Source organism: Accipiter gentilis, chromosome 21, assembly GCF_929443795.1.
Source record: "Accipiter gentilis chromosome 21, bAccGen1.1, whole genome shotgun sequence".
Taxonomy (NCBI): Eukaryota; Metazoa; Chordata; class Aves; order Accipitriformes; family Accipitridae; genus Astur; species Astur gentilis.
Genome location: NC_064900.1, coordinates 18285521 through 18306145, shown reverse-complemented (window position 1 = coordinate 18306145; position 20625 = coordinate 18285521). Strand labels below are relative to the sequence as shown.

The 20625-nt window shown below is 38.2% G+C and overlaps 1 protein-coding gene across 3 annotated transcripts in view; it reads left to right on the top strand.

Annotated features, from left to right (window-relative positions):
• CADM2 (cell adhesion molecule 2) overlaps positions 1 to 20625 on the top strand; it is a 677296-nt gene that overhangs the window by 37918 nt on the left and 618753 nt on the right. The gene's annotated exons all lie outside the window — the stretch shown is intronic.

The window sequence follows — 20625 nt, the reverse complement described above, 5'->3', positions numbered from 1 at the left end:
CATACAACATTCTAAAACTATTCACTTCTTAACTATTTTTTTAATTAGTTGGAACTTGCAAAATCCGTGTTAAGTTTATGCAGTAAAGTCTTATATTAGAAATGCTCTATAATTACATTTTTCCAGTCATGAAAAAATGAATTAGTGCTGCATTTTATGTGATGATAAATTTTCCTGTTTGTTCTAATTTTACTGAATAGCATACTGTTGTAGCTTCTCGGCACAGCCTAGAATAACTCTATTTAGCTATGAAAGTAGGAACTGTGCTTAATAGAAGAAAAGGCCAATATTGTTTGTAAACAATTAACTTACAGGAAAACAAAAGTAAAACAACTATGAGAAGGATGACATGGGGGAATTGGCTATCAGACACCACTATACAGGTTTGTCTAGACAGTTGGGTTCAATGAAGGTGCTTGAAACTGAGCTTCAGAGGGACTGCTGGGCAAGCGGTACAGATAATTTCTCTTTTGGGAATACTAGTATATTCATCTCTAACTTCTTTTGACAGTGGTGAAGTAGGGGATGGAAGACATCAGATACAGCATTTTTTCCTTCATTGCTGAGTAATCTGATTAAAGACCTAGCCAAAGTTTACTTTTTTTCTTTTCTTTTTTTTTTTTTTTTTCCTATGGGAAAGCATTGGTTTTATTTTTTCCATTCCAGATGAAAATGAAAAATGCCCAAGAGACAAATTCTCAAAAGAAAATATATTTCAGGTCTTGTCAAAACACTTTGTTTTGATAAATATGCCCTCCTGTTATATTGTTTATAACCTTTATTAAAGATTGGTAATCAGGTTGCTTAGTATTTGATGTAGTTGGCTTGCTAGCCACGATTCTTACTGATGCTTCCTTCGTTCATGTAAATTGTCAGATGGAACCAACCAACCATGTTCTTGCTTAATTCCAGAGAATTAGGAAACACTTCAAACACACACACAAAACCCCCACCAAACTGGGATTCCATTTCTTGTAGCTTTCCTAAGCGGATCCTGCTAGTAAGGGAAGAGAAGGATTTTCGACATGATAGAGAGATAATAATGGCTGTTAAGCTAATTCCTAACTTAGATTGCTGTTCTGAAGCTGCCTTCTAGTGCTGAAGTTAACATCTAGTTACTTGCTTTTCTTTCTGCCATGTGTATGCTTTTTGCATTTAACCACTGTGCTTCTTTAAATATAAAGTTCAGAATGTTTTTATGTTGTATCTAATGTAATAAATGCGTTGTTCAAACAGTACAGAATACTTTACGCGCCTCTGTGCTTTATTCATAATGCCAGAGGAATCTCTTGTGAGTCACTTAATTTGGTGTTTTTACTCATCAACTGGAAGGCTTCCTCAGCTTTCAAATCTGAATGCTGCGTTAAATGGCCAAAAGCTTTCCAAAAGTCAATGTATATTGCATTCACTATGCTTTTCTTATCTGCATAGACAGTCATTTTGTCACAGGGGGAAATTAGGTTGGCTGAGCATGATTTGCTTTTTGTAAATCCATGTTGACTGCTCCTGATTGACCTTTTTTACATGTTTTGAAATGAATCGCAAGGATTTACAATCTATGGCTTATGCCTTTCTTGTTATCTCAGGTGGTTGCCTGATTTCCTTTTAAAACAAAACAAACACAAAAACCATAGTGAATGATTTTGGCTTTGTTTGAAAGCCTTTTGGAAATCTTTGTAAATTCCTTAGATGGAACATCATTAACCATGTGCTTGTTGTTCCTCACAGAACTGCAGTATGTTTCCAGGCTTCTCTTCAAAAAAGCCATGTTGATTCTTCCAATAGAAATCATATTATCCACACATTCTACTAACTTCTCTCTGTTATGGTCCTTGCTGTTTTGCCCAATTTAGAGATCAGGCATATGGACCTGCAGTTCCCTTAACAAACATTGGAACCATTTTTTTAAAAATTATTATTTTTTTTAAACAAGTGTTGTTTCCACTTCATAGATAGGAAGGTAATTTTAAATGCAAATTTAACATGCCAGCTGTGAAGTAGTGCACAGTAAGGAAAATACTGTGTTGGATGGACAGATCACAACCAACTTAAAGGTTTGTGGGTTTTTATTTTTTTTTATTTTTTAAACTCAAAAATATGGTCGGCTGCCTTGAAAAGATGCATTATCAATTGCTGGTGCTGATCAGAACATTCACATGTTCTTGGCTAAATATGATTCTTAAAAAGTAGTCTGCTACCTAATTTAGTAGTAGCTTTAGGCTGTTCCAACAGGCTTAAGGTATAACACAGTGAAATGTGTGCTGCAATTACCTAATCTTACTGACCAATGGAGGGAAAAAAAAATCTGCTTTAAAAAGTAAAGTTCATGATGTGCTGACTATGCAGAGATCAGAAAAAGGTTATCATGGAGAGTTCAAGCAACACAAAAGGAGTCATATTCACAGTGTAGAACTTGTCACAAAATGATACAGCAGAAACAGTTTTGTAAATGTACTAGCTATATTCGCTGTCTTCATTATTCTAATGTGACCTCTCTGCTAGTATATACAGTTTAAACTGAGTCCTAATGAATTGGATAAATAGCCAAATGATGCAAGTAATTTGAAGTTCTGTATGTGTTGCAAAAGCAGAGTTGCAGTGCTGTTAGGTGCCTGCCTCACCCAATGTGAGAAGTTTTTTTCCTAAGTATATCTTTTGTTAAAACAGCATGCATGTTTCTAGCTGAGCTTACTGGTTAGTCACTTGGGACTTCATGCTGCTCTAGCAGATATGAATTCCTAGTCATAATCTGTAGGTGTTTTTTCCACAGAATGTAAGACAGGTTGTGCCCACAACAGTAGTCAAAAAAAGATGCCAAAAGAAAGTAAGAGCAAGGTGAAGATCTTTGGTGAAACTTCCCTGGAGTATTATTCCAGTCTCCAATAAACTATGATTGAGATACTTCCTGTGTTACAGGTGATTTTTCCTCTTTAATTAGGTGTTTGGTCTTGTTCAGTCATCTTATCTTTATCATCTTCAATAGCTAAGTATTATCAGCAAGCTCATTTACTTTCCTCCTCATGTCTTCTTTGAGATGATTTAGTAATGGACCATCTAATTGATATCTAAAGCACTTAACTGAACATCTCTGATGTCAGTACCAGTCCTTGCAGAGTTTCACCAGTGACTTCTCTCTGCTGTAAACTATGACCATGTGCTACTGCCCCATGCATTAGCTAATTACTTTCTCATGCTGGATCTTATGCCTTGTGCAGCTGTTTCCTTAAGCACTTTTAGAAGGAGCATTGTTGAAAACCTTTTGCATTTCAAAGTAAACCCCTATCCATGGCTTTTTGACACCTCGACAAGACTCCCAACAACTTTGTGAGGTATCAGTCCCCTTTATAAAAGCCACGTTGATTCTTAGGCAGAATGTCAAAATTTTATCCTCAAGCCTGCTAACCTGTTCTTAGTTACAGTTTCTACTAATTTGCTCAATAAATATATCAAGCTTACAGAGCTGTAAGTTTTCAGAATATTCAATAAAAGCTTTTAGAATTGGGTGTGGCCATATTTTGTCCTCTAATATCATGCTATAGTTAGTAGTTCAGCTGTTTTATCCTTGAGTTCATTTTTAGAGCTCTTGGGTGGAAACCATCTGGTCCTGCTCATTTGTTAATGTTCACTTTGTGTGTTTGTTTCGCAGCCTTCTCTGTGAAGGTTTGAGTCCAGCCCTCCTAGTCCCTCACGAAGTAGAACATCAGCATGGGAAGCTTCCTTCCCTAATGACAGCTAGTGACTTATCTTCCGCATGTGCTCTTACACGTCACTCCTCAGAAGGTGCTACATTCTTCCTGGCACGTTTCCTGCTCCCATTGTGCTTGGAAAAGGGTTTACTATTAATTTTTATAACTTATTCCACAAATGTTCTTTGGTCTATCTTACTGAGTTCTTACCTTTAAACTGCAATATTTTATGCTGTTTCCTTCTTCTCATTTGTGCTATTTTGGAGAACGACTTGTTTCTGCTATTATAGTTTACCCTGCTGCCAAACATCTTTTTGTGCATACTCAAATAACTTTTGGTAAATGATACTAATTTGTTTTGGACCTTTCATATTGTTTGGGTTTTTTTATCTCTATACTGTCTGCAAAGATGAACTCTTTTGAGCTTCCTTTCAGCTTCTTTTGGACAAGTATCCTCATTTTTATGCAGTGGTCTTTGAAAATAAGCACAACAGTCATAAAGAACCAGAATATTGTTAATACAAGACTATGAAAAATGTATGTAAAACATTTATTCAGTGCTAAGCCTTGTACTTCAGCTGCTTAAAGCTTGTTCAAGTATTTAAATGGCATTTTATTCCAAAATGAATCAAAACTTGTGGGACAGAAAAGTACCCATTTTGACAAATTTTGTGAAAGCTGACTTCCAATTTGTGGTGAGTGGAATAAAAAAAAAAAAGTGCTGAGTGTCAAGGGCCCAAGGGCACTAGTAGGCCTTAATTGCCTTGACTAGCAACACCTGGGATGCCAGCCCACACCCTCTGCCCAAGGCCCCTGGAGCTCCACTTAAGCTCAGGCTGGGCACCTGATTCTGCTCCAAGCCTGTCCGTCTTTAGCTCTGTTCCTGATTTGTCAGTGCGATTTCCCAGATGGACGTTGGCTCATTCCTTTGACTACTGCTCCTTGGGACCTATTGTCACTTTGTGGCTCTGCTCAACCTGCTCAGATACTTCAGGGCTGTACTCTGCTGAGGAGGCAACACTTGTGCTGGGGTCATCTGTGACTCCCTTCTTGTGGAGTAGCCCTGCTCCTGCTGCTCCCTGACAGTGCGGTTGGTGAATTTTATGGATTTAAGGGTTAAGGTTTAAAGTAACTGAATCAGTATTAAAGATTGTTTCTCCTAGTTATCAAGGAAGATACATTGAATAGAAGGTGGTTTGTTTTTCCCCTTCTCTTTCTTTGGAGGCCAGGTGCCCACCAAAGCTGTTCTATCACTCCTCCTCCTCAGCTGGACAGGGGAGAGAAAACATAACAAAGAGCTTGTAGGCTGAGATAAGGACAGGAGAGATCACTCACCAATTACCATCATGGGTAAAACAGACTCAGCTTGGGGAAAATTAACTCAAATTATTACAAATCAACCAGAGTAGGGTAATGAGAAATAAACCCAAATCTCAGAACACTGTCCTCCACCCCTCTCTTCTTCCCGGGCACAACTTCACTCCAGGATTCTCTACCAACCCCCCCCAGTGGCGCAGGGGGATGGGGAATGGGGTTTATGGTCAGTTCATCACATGTTATTTTCTGCTGCTTTATCATCCTCAGGGACAGGACCCATCACACTCTTCTCCTGCTCCAGCGTGGGGTCTCTCCCACAGAAGACAGTCCTCCACGAACTTCTCCAACATGTGTCCTTCCCATGGGCTGCAGTTCTTCACGAACTGCTCCAGCATGGGTCCCTTCCATGGGCTGCAGTCCTTCAGGCACAGACTGCTCCAGTGTGGGTCCCCTGCAGGCTCACAAGTCCTGCCAGAAAACTTGCTCTGTGGGCTCCTCTCCACAAATCCGCAGGTCCTACCAGGAGCCTGCTCCAGCATGGGCTTCCCATGGGGTCACAGCCTCCTTCAGGCACCCACCTGCTCTGGCATGGGGTCCTCCCCGGGCTGCAGGTGGAGATCTGCTCCACCGTGGACCTCCATGGACTGCAAGGGGACAGCCTGCCTCACCAGGGTCTTCCCCATGGGCTGCAGGGGAATCTCTGCTCCGCTGCCTGGAGCACCTCCTCCCCCTCCTTCTTCACTCATCTGGGGGTCTGCAGGGTTGTTTCTCTTGCATGTTCTCACTCCTCTCTCTGACTGCTGTTTCTGTCTGTCCCAGCAACTTTTTTTTTTCCTTCTTAAATATGTTATCACAGAGGAGCTTTTGCTGATGGGCTTGGCTTTGGCCGGCGGCGGGTCTGTCTTAGAGCTAGCTGGTATTGGCTCTGTTGGACACAGGAGAAGCTTCCAGCAGCTTCTTACAGAAGCCACCCTTGTAACCCCCCCAGCTACCAAAACCTTGCCACACAAAGCCAATACACTCCTTTTTTTTTCAAAAGTAATGATGTGGTACCTACCACAAATAAGCAGCAGTGGCATAGTATTCTGTGTCCTGTGATCTGATTAGTCTCTCTTCCTCAGTTTCTCATCTGCAAGTTGCAGATACTGAAGCTTAGCATGCTTTCAATTTTCACTATGGAGGCCTTGTTTGCAGAAGTTATATTAAGTTTAGTGTTATTACAAATTAACTTATTCTTTTCAGAAATTTAACTGAAAATGTATCATATACCCATATTTTCAAGAAACACTATCAATGAGTTTATTAATTTTGGTGTCTCACTTTTTTCTTTGCATTGCCTATTTTTACAGCTTCTGGTTGTTACATAAATGAAAAGGCTCTTCTGATAATTTCATGAAAACAGACAATTCTAGATGTAAATTTATGGTTTTTTGTTTTCAGTTTAGCTTTTCTAAGCTTTGCAGGACACCTCTGAAGAGATTAGTAGTTACAGAAAAGGTTCTAGGCATTGGTGAGACATGCCCACCTGATGTGGGAAAAGCAGAAGCAGGAACATGTGATTCATGGAGTCCTGATAGCTGAGTAGTGAGAATAACAGGTTCAACAATGTCCACTATTGAGACAAGGTGAGCAGAGGCACTGATACAGCCTATGTGATACCTCCAGTCTTACCTAGGCCCGTTCTGACAGTGTAGTGCAAGGACTGTTCTTCTCTTTCTAAAGACACTGGCAAGGGTTTCAGTAGCTTAAAACTCAGCACTAGTATTCCTAATGGATAATATCTGCTATGTAAATATTTTTTGTTCTTAAGCAACACTACAGAAATTGAATTCTTCTGTTCTGTACATGATACTGTATTGTATAATATAGTTACATGACATTAATGGCCAGACATGAAACAGATGTTCTCTGTTCTTAAAGTCAGCTGTAAGCAATGCATGTTTCAGCTGATGCATCCTGTCTTTCAGCAAGAATTAACAGCTTTGGATTCAATGTTGTCTGTGTGTTCAATGGGCAGAGCTCACATTGTCAGAGCAAAAAGTTTGCTCACATCTGCCTACGAAAATTCATTATAGGCTTGACTGTTTTAAATTTGTTGTAAAAGTCAGCAGTGTATAGTTAGTAAAAGAGTAACTTTGTGTGTTTTGCAGTAATTAAAAAAAGCTTGGTTTCTGTGTCATGGTTGGTGCATGCTCAGAAAATGCGAAAGAGAGCATATGGGTGCGAAGGAAAAGTTTCTGCTGCTATAAACATGCAAGTGTGCTGCTTTAAGCAGCTTAGATGCACAAATATATCAGTAATTGAATTAATGTAGAATTAAAGGTTATTAAAGTCATGGAAGATAAACTGAAAGACGGTGTTCCTTTTTACCTGTTTCCTATCTTTTTAGTGTTTAACTTGATAAAAACTTTGCCTGAATTCTTTAAAGGCCTAACTAGGTCTACTTCAATGCAGGAAGAAAATCTGCTACTTCATCTTGGTACCAAGATTTTTCCCTGGCTGCTTCTGTGATACTGCTCTCTCTGCCAACTAAAAGCTGTGTCTGCGTAAACAGCTTTTTATGTCTGTTAACAGTTGAATGTGAGCATTACTGGCATGCTTGTTGAGTTGTGTTTGAAGAAGCTCACTATAGAGTAAGGTTTCACAGGCAGCAGCAGAAAAGTAGTTTCTCTGTAAGAACTTTTTACTGTGAATAACGCAAAGTACTACTAACTGAATATCCAGGTTTAAGTTTGTGGGATTGCAAGCTAAAAATAACTTAATCTTTTCTTGTAAACTGAGCAAGCTCCTTATGTTGATCTTAAAGGTAATAAATCAGTCTAGGTTAGTACAACCCTCTAGCAGTACCATTTCTTAAGATAGATGCCCTCAGAAATGGAGCCTTGTGTTTAGCTCATTGTTGATCTTTTTGAAAAGAACGAAATTTGGAAGAATGTCATAAAACTGCCATAAGAATTAACTATAACTGAAGAAAAGTTCACTTTGCTTCAAAAAATCTGTCATGGCACAGTATTTTGCCTGAAATAGAGGAAATGAATAAATCATGAACTGAGAATAAACATAATTATTCTGAAAAGAATTGTTTTAAAGCAAATATGCAATAGCATTAAAACCCACTGCAACTTTAAGGAAGATTTGTTTCTACTTGTAAAAACTAGTCTATCACAAAAACAGTTCCGCTTTTAAGCTCTTAGTTGCCTATTGCAATTCATGTCCCTTTCTCACTGTCTTTGTTCACCTTTAAGTTGGATTACTTAAAATGGATTACTTACAATAGCAGGCATATTTCTCCTTATTTGTTTTTCTTCCATGTGTAGTCATCAGAGCTTCTCTTTGCATTGCTGTCTCTGCTGCTTGAAGTTAATCTGTACCAATTAACAATTCTGTTGCCATCAGGAACTGAAGTTAAACTAGTATTGCTACCAGTCACCAAACTAAATTTTGACATTCTGATAAAAGGCTGATGGAAGACTCAGAAAACTTAAGTAGGAAATGAAAGAATGACTTTTATTATGCACTAAGATGCAAAGAACTCTCTTAATTTATTATATCAACTCCTTTTTACTCTCACCTACCCTCTTTTTTTCCTCCTTACAGCTGTAGAGAAATCTTGTCTCAAGGGAATCTGAATTTTTATTTTTATGTAATTAGAGATAGGGATTCTGAAAATACTGTATTATATTGCCAAATATTTTTGCTCTACAAACTCTTTAGGTTTAAAGCAATGGTAGCCATTATTTTAGACAGTAAGTAAAATCTATGTACAGTCACTGCTGAACAAAGTTATATCTGTTGCTTATATACATATATATATTACTTCATGTATGATTTTCTTGTGTTTCTCAAGTTTATTAAACTTACCTCTTTAATGGTGGGTGTTTCAGTACGTGTGTAGTAAAAGCTTGTACAATTTGGAAAATGCATGGAGGCATGCGGTAATACAGATGGTTTCATTTATGTAGCGAGAGCTATAGATCATATTTATCTCAGACCTTCAAATGTATTAATATTGTAAATATGTAATTATAACTTATATATGTCTCTTGTTGCTCCTGACCCTCATTTAGATGCATATTTGAGTTTGGTACAGGATTCAGGGGTTTTTTACACTTAAGTTTAGAATCTGGCAGCCTTTGCCTTGGAGAAAAACTATCTTATATGAAATGATTTCATATTTAATGGGTATTCATGTTTGGCTATCATTGTAGTGTTACGATATAAGTTACTCTCTTTGAAGATTCTATCTCCCTCTGTGCTGAGTTTAACTGCATGGTTACCCGTACAGTTCTTCCCTTTGGCTTGAATATTTCTCTGGAGGTCTTTAAACCTATCATTGCTGTTTGTTTCAGTAGTTTCTTTGATTTCAAGATACTTGTTTTAGATCTGTTAGACTGTATAAGCATGATGACTGTAATATTTGAGCATCAAATGTTGGATGAGAAAATTGACTACTTTGTGTATATGCTTTATCTATGTAAATATTTGTCTGTTTCTTGTTTTCTCACTTTCATTGGAAGACCAAATGCCATCCAAATATATACCAAGTTCAAATATAACATGAAATCTTGCAAAATATTATCTATAAAGCTGCCTTTTTTTTTTTTTTTTTTTTTTTACTACACTCAACCCCCCCCCATTTATTTTATCTAAGTGCAGGGTTTTTTCCTGAACAGTTTCTGGTTACTGCTCTGACAGCGAGGCCAGAAAATGTGTATATATCGTAACATGGTTATTTTGTGTTTGGATCCCTTCCACAGTCCAGAGGCCAGAAGTAAGAGTATAGATGGCACAGCAGCAGAAATAAGCAATATGGGAATGTAGGGAGAGATGGGGTTACTTCCTTCAGGTCCTGCAAGTGTGAAATTACAAAGTAGTAGGGACAGAGGAGGCTGTCTGAAAGGAGATTATCTGCCATATCAATACTTTTGAAATATGATAATGGCTTACATTTCACCTTATAATTTTATTTCTTTCTGCTCTTGGAAATTTTGAAGAAATACTTAATTTTTCTCTGGAAAGGGCAGCTGACAGTTTTGAACTTCAAACATCAGCTGAAGATGTTATTTTGACAGCTAATACCTTCTTGCAGTTAAATTAGCTTTTCATTTGCTCAGGCATAAGTAAAGACTTGGTCATGTTCTCCTCTGATTACTGGTTTGGTTTTTTTCTTTATTATTTCTATTTTTTTTAACAATGCAGCCAAATTTGAATTGTAAATACTTTGGAAAACATCCAGTTGAAGCAGATGTTTCTACTGTAATCTGTTTAATTACAAAAAATACTTTAATTGATTTTTAAGGTTTGGGAAATCTGAAGTTTAAGTTGGCCTTGTTATATTTATTTGCAAATACTTTGATTTTAAATAATCTAAATCTAGAAAATATAAAAAGGAGGCAAGTAAATAGTTCTTGTTCATGATGCTTTTTGAAGGAATGCTATCGTTTTTCACTACTTGAATGAGACTAACTCAGAGAGAATGTCACCTCCTTCAGTTAGTAAGTAATTTCAGTTTATTTAATACTCCAACATAAGAAATTACTGTATGTGCTCATACTTAAAATGTCCTGCTTCCAGGTGTTACAAGAGCCTTAACTGCAAGTTAGTGCAAAGATGATATTCAATTGAGAAAAAGATTTTATACATGCCATTTCTAAAATTCCAGCACAGGATAGGGATAGGATACTTCCAGTTGGAAGGGATCTTGGGAGGTTTCTAATCCATTCTACTACTCTCAAAGCAGGATCAGCTGCAAGGTCAGGCCAGGTTGCTCAAGTCTTGATCCAGTAGGGTCTCAAAAGCCTCCAAGGACTGAGATCGCATAGGCTTTCTGGGCAATCTGCACTGCTGCCTGCCTGCCCTCATGAGGAGGAAGACTGTCCTTATAGCCAGTCATGAAACCTGATGAGAATGCACTTCCTAAACTCTTCAAGTCCATGGATAAAGATGTTAAACATGATGTGTCTGGTTTCTGTCCAGTAGGTATCAAGACTTATATACAGTCTGAAGAGAACTTAGAGATCATGTGATGTGTAGTTTATAGTGGTTTAGTTCATAGCATCCAGTGAGTTGCAAAATCATTTTTCTTGCTAATACAGGGTGGATCTTGTGTGTGGTTCCTCAGTATTAATGGGAGTAACCTTTTTAGGATAAGATAAAGTGTTGTTAAGGTAGCTATTCTACAAATAAAGAAATTCTTATTGTCATGTTTTAAAGCCTGAAGGTTCATTGTGTCATGTAAAATGAAATTAAGTCTAAGATTTTTCTAAGCATAGTTTATTTGCCTTTTGTTTTTGGCTGGCTGACAATATTTTACACTTTTACTCTTTAGTTCTGGGGGATTCTTTTTTCTCAAACAGGTCAGAATTAAGCATAGACCAAGACCAATTTAAATGGAAATACAAATACCATTTCAGTTGTTAGGCTCAAGAAATAGAAGTATAGAAAATAAAACCTGAGATTACATGTTAATGTGAAATTAAAAAGAAGACTATCAGACCTAAATTTTACTGGTAATTCTGCTTGAAAAACTTGATTTCATACATGGTAACTATAGGGGTTTTTTTCTAATGCTTTATGCCACAGATTTTGAATGGATATTATGACCATCTCTTCTGTTTCCTGCACCCTCACCCTGTGTCTGAACAGGTTTTATGAAGCCTTGTCTCTTAAGTAACAAATAACCTTGGCCATTTGGTAGTTGTAATTATCTAGACTGCTAAACTTAAGGACAGTCTCTGTCAGGCTCTGCATGTAGACATCACCCATCCTACCTGTGTAAGATGAAATACTGCTTCTGTCCCTTCCCACAATTAGTGGATAGAAAGGGAGGAGTGGGTGTTTCCAGAAGATCTCAAACAGGAAGAAAGTTATGATTAGTTAAGTGTTCATGATGTGCTTTAGTATTTACCAAGTCTGAATCGGAAAAGATTAACTGCTGGAAAACTTTAGTTTCATTTATTCTAGTGGGTATCCCTACCGTGGTATTTGGCATGCTACAAGCTGTTTTGTCTGCAGCTCTATGGAACTGGCCTGTTTCAAGTTCCCTTAGCCAGCCATGTCATTTAGGTAACCAGATGTGTGGTTGCAGAGAGCTTCAGACTGGAAGGGGAACACTAAATCACCTAGTCTGATCTCTGTGATGTCACAACCCATTCCATGTTAGTTAGTAATATTTTAAATTCAGTGACTTGGGTTAGGCTATATAATTCCAGTCCTTAAAACTATGATGTAGGCACCATCTAAAACTAGTCTAATTTAGATTTGCATCTTTTCCCTAGAACATTATGGTGTTGTTTTCTGGTCAAGTCTATCAGTTTGTTCAGATTGTAAATCTATTAAGAGCATTTACTTTTTTGGGCATCAGACTTGTTAGTATACATCAACAAAGACACTGCAGGTGCAGGCATAGCCTGAAGAATGAGCCAGTGTAGATGCAAGGATGTGATGATCTCCCCTGAAGCAGGGCTGCGTATGCTGCAGTATGCATTGATAATGGGGCGTTATGTCCTCAAGTCTATTTGCATGTTCCTTCTGTGCTTTTAAATTGCTGTCCTGAGAGAAACTTTGCCTTTTACTATTCAGTCTAGGAGTGATGATAGTATTGCCTATCTTTGGACTAAAAGCAGGATTGGGGAGCTGGAATTTGCAGACTTTATACAAACCAAAAAATTGTTCAGTTACTTGAAAGCAGTGTTAAACAGGGTAGTAGTGAGGATTTTGTATTGCATCTTACTGAGTAATGGAAGGAATTAGAGCATCTGGATGTTTTCATAATATACTAATGGAGAGATAAGATATGTAAACTATGTTACTTTGTTGGTGTGGGTGTTTTGGTAGTGGTTTTTGGTTTGTTGTTGTTTGGGGTTTTTTTTGTTTTTTTTTAAACCAAAAGGGGTTTCAGTCTTCTCTGAGATGATATGATGCTTTTGTCATGGAGTCCTTGGAAAATGTAAGTTTACACATCAAACTGAAGACAAGAACAGTAGCTGCTGGTTCATGTTCTCAAAACCAGGTGGAAACCTAAAGTGCTGCTTGCTAGCAGAGTTAACTTTCTTCAAATTGTAATTAATTCATAGCTTAGAAGCCTAGGACCAGCTAATACATGCAGCATTTAAAATGAGGTTCATGTTCAGGCATCCTTGGTTTTGAACTTATGTTTATTGCTTCTTTTGGTGAAAGTGTTACTACTTTAAGTTTATCAGTTAGTCTCCTACCATTTTTATTTTTTTTTTTAATAGCTGGCTGTGATTGAAACCATCAGCCTTCCTACCTTTTTCATTCCTTTCCCAGTTTAGCTTTGTGGCTTGTCTGTCCTTAAAGATTTGTTGGCGAAGATACTTTTCCATGTACATCTGTACCCATCTTCTTGGAAATAAGCTTATGCCAGGTGAAGAGTATATGTTTTTCCATGAAAACTGATTGTAATAAACTGTTGACAATCTAGCTTCTAGTACTGTCTACATTGCCTCTTCTGCCAACTAGTCATATCACACAGAGGTGTTCTTGCATTCCTGTCTGTCTATTCTTGAAAAAGTCTTCAATGTCCATCTGGACTCATGTGTTCCCCATATTTATTTCTGGCTTTCTGATAATCTGTATTACTGACTGGGGCTTTCCCATGTGCAGTTGATTCGAAGATTTGTATTTGTGTGCAAAATATTAAATACAGCTCTACTCTTGATCAAAAGTTTAGATAGGACATATGATTTGAAAAACATTTGGAGACAGAAAATTCCCTTTGAAGATGGGAAGTGAGATTGCTGATGATTGTTTTCAAACAGACTTGTAATTCAGTAGGTATACTGAAGGAATATAAGCTATAGCCCTTGTGCTGTATGTTTACCTGTGGCTTTTTTTCAGAGACAGTTTTGGAAGCACTAAGGAGGAGGTAAGAGTTTTGGTTAAGTTGTTCTGTGTTGCCTGCTTGGAGAACAGAGTTTCACAAGCATGTCCACAGGTTCTAGGTTCAATATGTACCACAGACGCCAACATCATGCATGGCGGTCATTTGCTCATTTGTGGCCAGATATTTTCCAAAGGTGGCAGCTTGCTAAAGCCGCTGGAATAAATTGTATTGGTAGAGTTGCTAGGTCTGAACATACATCAAAAAATAAGGTATGTTGTTTTTCTTAGCCTGTTAGTAGCCTCTGTGATTCTGTATAGGAGAGTTCTGTGAGGGTAAGAACAAGAAACAACTGCTATGAGTATAATAATGGGGGAAAGTCTTTAAAAACAAAATTAAATGGGGGGAGGGAGGGCAGGAAGGCACAAAAAAATCCCCCAAACCGTTTTTGTTTGTATAAAAACTTGTCGTAGACTCTGAACCAGAAGCATATCTACTGTGAGAGTATGCAGTGCACAGTACTTATTAGAAAATAGAATCATTATGTTGGAACTCCAGATATGAATACTTGAAGCTGTAACATAAAGGCAGATCATAAGTAGACTCGCCGTTTCCATAGGTCCTGCTTGGATGATCAAGTAACAATATGAAGGTGGATTAATGAGGATGTAGTGTTGGTTGTCTTCTTCATTCCTTCTGCCTAGTAAGACAGCTGTATAATAGGTCATCTGACTGTGTAGCAGCACTGTAGCCCCTGGTCTGTATCATGGCCATGTCTTTTTCTGTATTTGTCAGCATTTTGGAAAATACCTGTTGTTCCTAAAACATTATGAAAAGTGATTTAAATACAGCTTTTTGCAAGAAGCTGTATTGCCCATTCCAAAAAATGAGAAGTTGTGACAAATTAATATGTCTAGTTTTTACATACATATTGTTGATGTTTATCTATCTTTTGTATTAGCTTTTCTGAAAAACAAAACTCTAACCTAAAATGAAAGAATTTGAGTGACAGGCAGTTACATTTCATATTGCTTCACTCTGAAACTCAATGAAAACTTGTTATACTTAGTTCTCTTTATAGGGAACTAAAGTTTAGTGTGTGGGATGTTTATTTTTCTTCACACTGTTCTACCACTTCTGCTCTTTTTGTCAATGCTTTTTTTTCCCCCACTTTCTCGTATAAGCAGGATGGCATTGGCTTCATTGTTCCATGCAGGTACTCTCAATGAAAATGATCTCTTGTGAAGATGGTAAGGCAAAGGATGTCAGGGGCTTTAAGGTAGAATTGGCAAGTTTAGTTGGGGAACAAGTGTATTCATTGAAGTTTAAGGTCTTGCTTTATATTTTCCTTGCCTTCTCAGTTCAGTATTATTGGATGGTGTGTAGGCAAAGCATATTGCAGTCATCAGAGATATGTTTTACATAAGTTGTTGATTGATATTGGACAGTTGCTTTTGTCATAGTGAGGTAATTTGCTTTCTGTGGTAAAAACCCAAGAAAACATCTTTGTCCCTTCTCAGCTGCTTCCCAGTGGGGAGGTTTTACCCTTTTTGTACTGGATGCATAGTTCTGTGTGTGTGTGTGGTTTTTTTTTGTTTGGTTTTTTTTTTGTTTGTTTGTTTGGGTTTTTTTTTTTTTTTTTGGCTTCTGCCTGTTCTTAAAGTGGCTTTTTATTTCTCAGCACTTTTGGTATGTTGGAAAAATAACTTTCCAAGGAATGACAGGAAACGAAAAAGCAAAATGCAACCATAGTATGAGAATCCTGCCTCATTTGAATGCTTGTCCAGACCTAGGAGTGGTACTCGGTTGTGTGTTCCTAAAAGCTCTAGCTCTGCGTTTGCTGCCAGCATCCATGGAATATGGCACTTGATCTGTCAGCCTGCTTTATCAGGACTTCAGATCACTGCCAGCAGGAAAAAGGAAAAGGCTGTGTGGAGTTAAAACCTCAGTTACTAGAGTATTTAGTTCAAACGAGCCTGTGCACATTATAGCCACCCTGCAACCCCTTTGCCCGCTTATGTCCTTGAGTCATTTGGAGAACTGAAGCTGACAGGCTGGGCACTGGCTGCCGTGCACACCGGGCCCTGCCTCTCGGGGGGCGGCCGGGGGGGGGGGGGGGGGCAGGCGGCTGTGCTTGCCTGTAGATAGGACAATGTCTTACATCTCATACTTCTGTCACGCTTCAGATTTAGAGGTGGCATGACCACAAAAATTTTTTCCTCATCATGCAGCAAGGTACTAATTGTTCACTACTAGGGAAGCTTGGGCAGAAATAAAAAGGAAAAAGGGAAACAACTAGCATTGCACTTTAAAAATAGCTTCATTCTTGTTGAGAGTAGTTTTAAATAGTACAGTAAAAAGAAAATGATGTCCAGATTGAGCTGGTGACATCTGATTCAGATATCTGAATCTTAACTGCTCTACCGGGTGCAGGTGCCCAGGTGCTGGCAGGTTGGGCTGCAGGGCGGCCTCTGTGAGGAGAGGCCGGGGCTGCCCCGAGCCGGACACAGCCGGTTCCAGCCGGCTCCGACCGACCCATCGCAGCGCACGGCTCAGCCCCGCAGCCACCACGGCGGAGCCGCGGGGAAAGCCTGTGTGAGCAAGGGCAAAACGCTGCCCGGCTGTGAGGGGAAAAGTGTGAGAAACAGCCCTGGGAGCCCTGAGGTGCGGGAAGGAGGAGGGGGGGAAGAGGTCATCTGGGCGCCAGAGCAGGGGTTCCCCTGCAGCTCCTAGACAGACTGCTGTGGGGCAGGTATTTCCTGGCAGCCTGTGGAGAGGACAGTGCCAGAACAAATATCCATACTGCAGCCCGTGGGACGGGCCAACACTGGAGCAGGGGAGAAGTGTGAGGAGGAAGGAACAGCAAAGAGGAGCTGAGGACTGACCATTAACTGCTGTCTATGCTGCTCAGGGAGGAAGAAGATAGAGGAACCAGGAATGAAGGTACGAAGGTATGCAGTGAGGGGGGAAGGTGTTTTAGTTTTTCTCTTTGTTTCTCACTATGCCACTCTATTTTAATTGGTAATAAATTAAATTTATTTTCCCCAAGTGAAGTCTGTTTTGCCTGTGATGGTAATTGGTAAGTGATCTCCCTGTCTTTGTGTCCTGACCCACAAGCTTTTTTGTCTTATCTTCTCCCCTCTTTTTTCCACTGATGAGAAGGGGGAGTGAGAGAGCAGCTGGGTGGGTGTCTGGCAGCTGGCTAAGGTCAGCTTATCATGTCTAGGTAGTTGAAATCCATGTGTGCTGTTGAAAATATTCAGCACAATTGTTTAATTTCAATTATTCTCTGCTAAAGCATTTTCAGAATTTCTGTGTTCAAATGTAGCTCACCCATGAGGTCAGCAAAATTTTCTAACCTCAACTTTTTGGCTTTTGAATTCCATTACTATGATAGGTGAAGCCAAAACACTCCTTCCATGTACATATATAAGATATATGTTTCGATGTGCCTTTTTTTTTTTTTTTTTAAAAAAAAATAAAATTCTGAAGAAACTCTTGAGCAATACTTAGGTCTTAACTAAAGCATGCAAAAGGTAATTTGGTTTTAGGGTGCTATACCAGCTAAAGTTTGTTAAATAGCAGTGACTCGTGTAGTTTCTTACCTAATGGAAATGGGGAAGATTAATGTTTGCCAAATGAGAACTTGATGGGGTAAACAGTAAGCTCCTGAAAAGATTTGAAATAAATATTATCATAAAAAAATATGTTGGGAATTGTCCTAGTGTGTCTCCATTTACAGAGAACAGATGGCATGGAGATTAATAATGGCATGCAAAGCTTTTTACCTCTTGGTCATGAGTTTGGACTGCCATGAGGCTGGACATGATTGAAGTTGTGACCATCTGTCCAATGGCCTACATGAAATGAGTTAGTCATCTAAATCCAGTTACTAAAGAGCATCACCTACATCATCATGTAAATATCACAATTAATACCCATTTTTGTCTTTTATCACTTTGCCTTTTGGAAAGGAAGTAGCTTTTCAAGAATAGTCAAAGCTCCTATAGATTACAAATACATTTTTGCTATGACATAAATTTACTTTTTTTTTTTCCCCCAGATATAATGTGACTGAAAATAGAATCCATTTAAGATGTCCTGACTTACGTTGAAAGACGCATTTTATTTCAATTGCCAAGTGTCTTAATCTGACTCTGATCCCACAGTTACGCTGTTGCAGTACCTTTGCTGTGTTCTTTTTTCACAGTAATTGGACCTTCCAAAAGCTTTAAGGCCAATTTTCTTAATTTTTAACTTACCTTTCTGGCTCTCCAAAAATCAAAATGATGTTACCAAACTCTGTACTTTGTTCACCTCGCAAAGCAAATGTTACTATCTTCTTTTGAAAACTTGAGTGATGTCAAACAACTAAAACCTTTTTCTCTAAACAGATGTTTGTAAGAAGGTCTTATTTAAAAATCTGAGCCTTTTGATTCCTAGCTTTTAGATCATAAGCTTAATTTGCAGAGAGAAAAAATATACATATATGAGGAAAAAATTACTGCCTTGAGAAAACAAACAAACAAAAAACCTTTGCACTCCTAACTGTTGTCTTTGTTCTACTTGCTGTATGCACCGTTGAGAAGAATTTTCATATAGAGCTGGAAGATTTGTTAAGATATTTGACATATTTGGTTATAAACTGAGCATTTGGGAAGACTTGAAATGGTGACTGCTTTCTTTTACAGGATTATAAAAACATAACAGCTCATGTTGAGGATTCCTATGCTCTGTTTGGAATGCTAACATGCATGTGAAAGGAATCAATGGACTTTATTACTTGTCTGCATCAGTCCTTATATGTTTTTGCTATTCTTTCAGTGACCACAGTTTCCTAATAGGTTACCATGTAGTGAGGGAAGGAAAAGTTGCAAGGGACAGGATGATAATCTAAATCCAGTTTATCACAGCCAGACCCTCTTATTTCACCATAAATATTTTCAAATACTTGTTTTATAGCTGTTACTTATGTTAATGTGTGAAAAATACAACTGAATGCAATAGATCTTATCCTAAGTAACTTACTCTTTTACAGTTTGATCCTACATCATTTGCATTTTTTCCACTATTAAAGTTATTCTGTTAACTATGCATAATGTATTGGTTGTGGCTAAATAACTTGATGCATGCATTGGCTATGCATAGACAGAAGGAATTCCAAAGTAACTAGACTTCAGTTTCTGCACCCTCAATGTCATCCCTTACTGACAGATTAATTTGTATCACGTCCAGTGAAATGCAGGCTTTTCTGGTGTGCTGAATAACGCTTTAGATAATATTATGCAATCTTTACCCACTCTTCATTATGAAGAATAGGGGGAGAGATGGTGATGAACTTCCTTATGTCATCAAAACTAAAATAGTTGCATGACAAGATGTATTTGTGGTAGAAGCAAGAGATAATTGAGTGTTTCCCACTGAAAAGGTGAAATGCCTATTTCAAACTTAACATTACTCTCTCTGAATAAGTGGGAAAGAACACCTACTGCAACCTAATGAGAATGGTATTTCTACAGTCTGAAAGGAGGCCCTTTTGTCTATTTGCTGTCTTGGTCATAAATCAGTCAAAAAAAAGCCATGAAAAAGGAATTTGCCAAAGTTTCAAAGAAACTGCTAAAATGCTGTTAGTTATATCCATCCACTGGTTCCTCTGAAACCACTATAATATACAAAATTATGGAAAGGCAAAATACCATTTATTTAGCTTTAAGTAATAGCCTTTATGGCCTCAACATGATAGAAGGAATTAAGGAATTAGTTGCTTTGGATACCATGTGAAGGCCCATAACTTCATGGTCTTTTTTTCCTGCCATGTTTACTCATGGTCAGAGAGATGATAGCAGTTGGCAGGTACTTTCCTGATGGTTAATATGCTTTAGGTTTTGCTCTGGAATTAACTTAACGGGGAGATTCCTTGGTAGGCATCCTTCTCTCAACTCTGGAAACATCAGTGAAACTTGCCATAAACAGGATACCTCTCCCTGCAATCCATAACAAAATAAACTGTGTGCTGTCTGCCTTGATCTAATACTGTTAGTACATGTAGCTTTAATTAAAGAGTACCTCTTTACAGATCAAGTTTAGATTCTTTTCAAATTAATGTTTGTTTTTAGTGCTTATTGATGAAGCTTCTGGCTCTTATTAGGAGAAAACTATATTGTATACTCCATAGAATACTCTTGTTACTGAAATGTTGGGATGTGTTATACAAATGTGCAAGTATTAAAGGCCTAGTTTGTGGAAGGTAAACACAAGTGTGTGTGTTCACTTTCATTTGTTTACTCCTGACTAGAACAATGAAAGCAGAGGTTTCCTATGATCATGCGTAGGAGTTCTTTAACTTGGCACTGGCAAAACTATGTATTGGTGAGAACCAGCAGTTTGAATTTGCAGAAAGAAAATACGTCGTTATATAGGAATGTTTTATGAGCTTCTGAAGTAATCTTCAGCAGTGCCAGTCAGAACACTGTTTTGGCATTCTCCATAGTGTCTGCAGTGTTTGCGCTGTTCTGCAGCTGCTAAAATTGTCAGGCTTTAAACATAGTATATCTTTATCTACCATTGGGATTGAAATAACATGGTTTCATTTTTGCAGATAGAATATTGGTCATTAATATGCAAACAGATACCCAATTATTACTTGTCCTGCTGTTTTTAATTCTGGCAGATTGTCAGTGCTGGGATTTGAAACAAGCTCCTTAGTGTGAAAGGTCTCTCTTGTTTGTGAGTAGTTCTGGAGAGCTGACATGCACACTGACTTTCTACAGCTTACGAAGT